Here is a 6,718-nt window from a genome sequence, read left to right as displayed (position 1 = left end):
CCATATTTAAAAAGAATCTTTTACTCTCACTATTCTCTTGTTCGCTTTTTTTTTTTTTTTTTTTTTTACAAGGTGGTCACCACTTATCAAAGCCCGGAAGCCACTCAGGGATAAGGGTTATTGCAAGTACAGTACATTAGTGTGGAGATTTAATAAAGTGTCTACTTAAGGGGGCGGTTCATCAGGAATTTGTTTACGTTGGACTTGAAGACATCCAGGTTGTAGTCAGGTGGGAAGCAGGCAGACGGAACAGAGTTCCACGGGCGTGTAGTTCTAAGAAAGAAGCTTTGTTCATGGAATCTACGTTTGGATTTAGGCACAGATAAAGAGTGGGGAAAATTTTTCACAGTGGACTCAGCTAGCCGGGTGTTTTTCGTAAAATATTGGTGAGGAGGGACCAGAGATTGGAGTTCAGACGAGCACCTGCCATGGAAATGACGATAAGACAAAGATAGGCTCGCAACGTCTCTTCTGTGGGAGAGAGGTTTCAGGGAAGAGAAAAGGGCATCCCCCACTAAACTCGAAAGTCTATTTTGTACGCTGTCAAGGCAGGATAGGCTGTTTTTAGCAGCTCCTGCCCAGATGTGACAGCAGTACTTCCTCCTTGGACGTACTTGGCTTTTCCTTTCTATAACACATACTCGTTTTTTTTTTCTCCCTTTATTTTTAAAACTCTATATTAAAACTTTCTCTATTTGTTCATAATTTCCTCTTAATTATTTCTTATCTGCTCGTCTCCCTCTCAATTTCTCTTAAATTCTTATGTTATCTCTTTTTATTCTCTTTCATAGGAGTCACCACTTATCAAGGCCCGGGGGCCACTCGAGGATAAGGGTTATAGAGTGTACAGTAGTCAATGGGATAATATTGTAGCAATCGTTAGTAATGGAAATTTAGTAAATTGGATTACTTAATGGGGTGGTTCATCAAGAATTTGTTTATGTTGGACTTGAAGACAACCAAGTTGTAATCAGCTGGGAAGCAAGCAAATGAAACAGAGTTCCACAGGCGTGCAGTTCTAAGAAAGAAGTTTTGTTCATGGAATCTACGTTTTGATTTAGGAACAGATAAAGAGTGGGAAAAATTTTGACAGTGGTCTCAGCCAGACGGGTGTTTTTCGTGAAAGTTTGGTGAGGGTGGGGGTTTATTTTAACCGATCCTCCTTTTTCTCTTTCCCTTCTCTCTCTTTTTTTTTCTAAGACATCATAACTTCAAATTTCGCACAATTTCCTTCTCTTTTTAAAACTTATTTTAAAATTAAAAACTTAAAGCCACATTTGTGGGTCCTGAATATGACCTTAACCTATATCCGATGGTGAGGGCCCCACCTTGCGAGCTTTGGGGAGTGTGGAGCCACCATTTAATTGCTATTGCTCCCAGTTCCACTCTGACCCGGAGTGGTAGTACCTGTTAGGGTCCACACTCTGGGTTAAATAGAAACTGACTTGAAAAATATATATATATATTCTATAAAAAAAAAAATAAAAATAACTGGATTCGGCATTAAATAACCTGAAAAGGGTTGATATGCCGTAAAACAAAAACAAACAATGAATAAATGCGAAAATTCTTTTTTTTTAATTTCATTTATCACGTCTATCTTAACATCGAAATCGACCTCAGTTATGTAAATCAATAAGACAACAGTCTTTTAAAATACAACATGCATAGTAGAAAGCAAATACCCAAACACAGCGATTTGTATACCTAATTTGCCGACAATTTTTGAAACAGTTTTTAATAAAATAATGTTTGGTGCTACTAATTTTTAATTTTATTGTCCTATTTTCTCTTTATATATGTATTTGCAACAGTTTTGTTTATATTAACATGAATCGTCGATTTCATAAAAAAAAGATTATTTTCCAAAACAATTCTTTAAATAGCATGCTCATTAAATTTCAAGGGAGATAATTTAAGTGAAAACAAATAGGTTTTAAACTTAGAATATATTCATGCTAAAGATATATAAGTTATACAATTAAAACAGAAGTATAGAACTAGATTAATGGTTGCCAGATGCGGGCCCTTTTTGCTTTATATATGAAAATCGTAAATTAAAATTAACATGCAAAATTTATTTTCGACTGAATTCCTCAAACAAGGATACTAATGCTTATACCGCAGAGTTTCAAAGAATACAACATTTCTTGTCTTTAGATGAAAAGCAATATGTTTGCAAAATTATACGTATAGCAAAGCTAAAAATTGCTGGTTTTAGCATTGTATGAAATTTTATTACATGATGGTGGTCATAAAATGCAAAAAATATTTGGAAAATGTTTATAAAAATGAAAAACAAACCGAAGTGAAATGAAGTCTTTTGGTAAGATCAAGAAACGAACAAAATTGTTGTTTTTTTAATTATATATATATATATGTATATATATATGTATGTATATATATGTGTGTATATATATATGTATATATATATGTATATATATATATATATGTATATATATATGTATATATATATGTATATATATATATATGTATATATATATGTATATATATATATGTATATATATATGTATATATGTATATATATGTATATATATATATGTATATATATATGTATATATATATGTATATATATATGTATATATATATGTATATATATATATATTTATATATATATGCATATATATATGTATATATATATGTATATATATATATATGTATATATATATATATATGTATATATATATATATATGTATATATATATGTATATATATATGTATATATATATATGCATATATATATATGTATATATATATATGTATATATATATGTATATATATATATATGTATATATATATATATATATGTATATATATATATATATATATATATATATATATATATATATTTGCGGTTTCTATTTTTCAAAAGTAGGGTAACCAGTGAAATATAACGACGTTAATACAAGAGTGCTCAATACGGAAGTAGAGCAACTCACATTTTAAATTTGTCTTTACATAAGCAGCAATTTGTTGCTACACAGTCACGAGCATGTTTCGGTCTTCTAGTATTTAGTAACAGCCTATCCTGCCTTGACAGAGTACAAAATAGACTTCGTGGTTTAGTGGGGGATGCCCTTTTCTCTTCCCTGCAACCTCTCTCCCACAGAAGAGACGTTGCGAGTCTGTCTTTGTTTTATCGTTATTTTCATGGCAGGTGCTCGTCTGAGCTCCAATCACTCGTCACCCCTCGCCCATCTTTCACGAGAAACACCCGTCTGGCTGAAACATGCTCATGACTGTGTAGCAACAAATTACTGCTTATGTAAAGACAAATTATAAAATATATATATCTATATGTATATATGCATATATATGTGTGCGTATATATATATATATTTATATGTGTGTTTGACACGAACAATTATCCATTTCCCTTCTTTCTTTTCTTTTCTTCTTCTTTGTCCCACTCTCTTACCTTGTCTTATCTTTATAATTTTACAAATTTTTTAATTCAATTCATATTTAGAGTCAGAAAAATAGAATTGTACAAAGTAATTAAAATGGCTGATTTCATAGTTTTTCAATAAATTATTTGTTGTAAGTAAGATTTTTCATTTCATGGAATCATTCATAAATATGACTCGCATATTTTCTTAGAAACTGGCATACATAGAAAAAATCGCTCCCTCATTTGCTCGAAGATAAAAAAAAATTACATTTTGATCCCAGTCCGAAAGTCCAAAAATAAACAAAAGAATATTAACACTCTCGAACAATGTGCAGTTTCTATTAATTTAATTGTCATATAAATATATATCTAAGTTTTTCTACATCAAAATGCATGCTTGTGGATTTAATATTATCAGAAACGCTTTTTTTCTAAATAATTTTTTTTCTAATTCTGAATTTTATTTCACCGAATTAGTAATCAAAAAGACTATTTTTCTCAGAAACCGAAATGCATTCCAATGGAACTGATTGCATCATTAAATATGATTTTTATTTCACCAAATAATTCATTTCAATGGCTAAATATTTTGTTAAGAAAACGCAATACATAAAAAAAGTGTTTTCTTCTTTGATCAAGAATAGAAAGGGTACTACACTTTGATCCCAACATCCGGGAATCAATAATATAAGAATAACACGTAAGAAAAAAAAAACACTCAAATAAAACCATTATAGTCTTAGTCATACGGCATAATTGCGTTGACACACCGGTTCTCGTCAGATCACCGAAGTTAAGCAACGTTGAGCCTGGTTAGTACTTGATGGGTGACCGTTTGGGAATTCTAGGTGCAGTATGTGCTCTCCGCTTATCTCGGCATTTGCTTCCAGTCGTCCTGTACATACACTTCATTTGCCACTGGTATTTAACAATGTCGTCTTTGGAGAGGTGTGGTTGGTGATTGCGCACCTCATGCCACAAAAATTTCACGTGCAGTCACCACTTCGTAGGGATCCATAGTCTGTCACAAACTGAAGGATCCCCCCCACCTTTATAGTCTAAGTTATCGTATGATAGTGTACACACACGCAGCTTCTGTGGAAATCATCCTAACCTGTCAAACTGTTTGTAGCAGAACAAAAAGAACACACACACACTAACAAAATAACGCACACAAAACAATTTCATGTCGTTATCATCTAGCCGTTTGTAAAATAAATTTGTCAGTGCATAAAAAAATATTATCAATTTAATATTTACTAGCAATGTTGCAACTCTGTGCCTGTTTTACAAATATTTTAATGGAATGTGCTCCGATAAACTCGTTGCACTTGTGCTCCCTCGGCATATATATCCTGACAAACTCGCTTAGCAACAAAATCACACCCCTTCACTGTTGATGTCCCCAAATGCCAGAAAGCTTTCCACTCTAATAGTTTATTCCCTCGAACAGGTAGACTTTGGAATTCCTTTCCTGCTACCGTCTTCCCTTACTGTACTGATATGCAGAAATTTAAATGTAATGTAAACCAACATCTTGTTAATCATTGCTAGGCATGGTCGCAAATAATAGTCCCTTACGTCCAAGTGGCGGTATGCCTTGTTAGGGGTGAACGCGAGTAAAAAAATATGCACGCCGCCAGTATTCACGGAAATAAAATTAAACTTAGCGTACTAGGAAATAAACAGATCATGAATGATACCAAAGGACCGCTCATGGAATTGAATGTAGTTTTTCTGTTAAAGTCTTATAAGTAAGACGTGTTTCACCTTTATTGGAGAATGCCGCGGATAAAACAAAGCCAGACCAAACAAAACAAAACCAAACAAACAAAACAAACAAAAAAATTTAAAAAATAAACAAACAACAACAAAAAATAAACAAAAAAAAAGACAAGAAGGAAAGGAAAACAACATTATTATATTTTCAAAACGCATCGATTTTTTCAGTTGAAAGAAAATAAGGGAGAGATCGAAAATTATCGTGACGTAAGGGATAAGGCCAGATCGGGAATTTATTTTTGATTTGCTGAGATATCGCTTATAGAATGTGAGGACTATACAACAAAAAAAGGGAAGCAAGAGTTTACTTTTGACACAGCCTTGTAAATTCTCGCTTCCGTATTGTCCTTTCGTCCTCACATTCCAGGAGCAATGTTTCTGGCAAAGAGGAAAGAATTGCTGTTTTCTGGCTCAGAATCTATTCTATCTAACACTTATCGTTGAAAGGGTGGTAATTTTTTTAGCTTCTTACATCAAGTGGCTTCATGCCTAGTTTTGCATAAAGAAATGTAACAAAGATATCTTTGCACCTACAAGTGTGATATACAAAGGTAAACAACTCATTTGAAATCCTCGTTAATCATATGCAATTGTTTATGTTAAAGCTAGCATAGGTAAACTATTAAGCCATTGAGAATTTCAAGATGACTCGTGTACAGGACCCAATGATAAAAATTTCCAAATCAAAATTAATGTTATTTTAAAGAAGTCTAAGTAAAACACATTTTTGCCGCATAAAATAAAAAAAATACAAGTACATGCTCAAAATTAAAAGAAAAATGGCTATTTCGAATCAAATATTGCTACGGATACCAAACTAGAAAAATGCAACCAGATAATTTTATATGTAATCTATAATATAAATATATATATATGTGTGTATATATATATATATATACATAGAAAGATAGATAGGTATTTATATATATATATATATATAAACATGTAATTATATTTATAAGTACACAGTTATATATAATATAATTATATATCTTTAAACATTTATATATATATGTATAACCATAATATATGATTAATATACAGTGATATGATATAATACAATTATCCCTATATATATATATGTGTGTGTGTGTGTGTAGTATCTCATTTGATTATGGATACATGTATGCATACCATATTTAATAAGTTTTATATACGATAAATAATATTGAATATGTATGCATATATATATATATATATATATGTTGATATATGAATGTATATGCACAGATAACCCCCACACACACACATATATATATATACATTCACATATATGTGCATACATACACACATACACATACATACATACACACTCATATACATATATGATATACACATATGTGTATACATACACAGGCATATACGTATATATATATATATATATATATATATATATACATACACACACTCATATATATATGCTTCCAAACACACGCGTACATATACATACACTCATATATATGTGCATATATACACACACTCATACATACGTATATATATATATATATATACATATATGCGCAT

At 31.2% G+C, this 6,718-nt stretch overlaps 1 pseudogene; it reads left to right on the top strand.

The window, feature by feature from the left end:
- The first annotated feature begins 4,155 nt into the window (after positions 1-4,155).
- LOC145247608 (5S ribosomal RNA) lies at positions 4,156-4,272 on the top strand (annotated as a pseudogene).
- Positions 4,273-6,718: the final 2,446 nt, after the last annotated feature.

This window comes from Euprymna scolopes, chromosome 25 (genome assembly GCF_053919585.1).
Source record: "Euprymna scolopes isolate OS-2025 chromosome 25, ASM5391958v1, whole genome shotgun sequence".
Taxonomy (NCBI): domain Eukaryota; kingdom Metazoa; phylum Mollusca; class Cephalopoda; order Sepiida; family Sepiolidae; genus Euprymna; species Euprymna scolopes.
The sequence above is the reverse complement of the archived record's forward strand: the minus strand, read 5'-3'. Positions and strand labels throughout refer to the sequence as shown.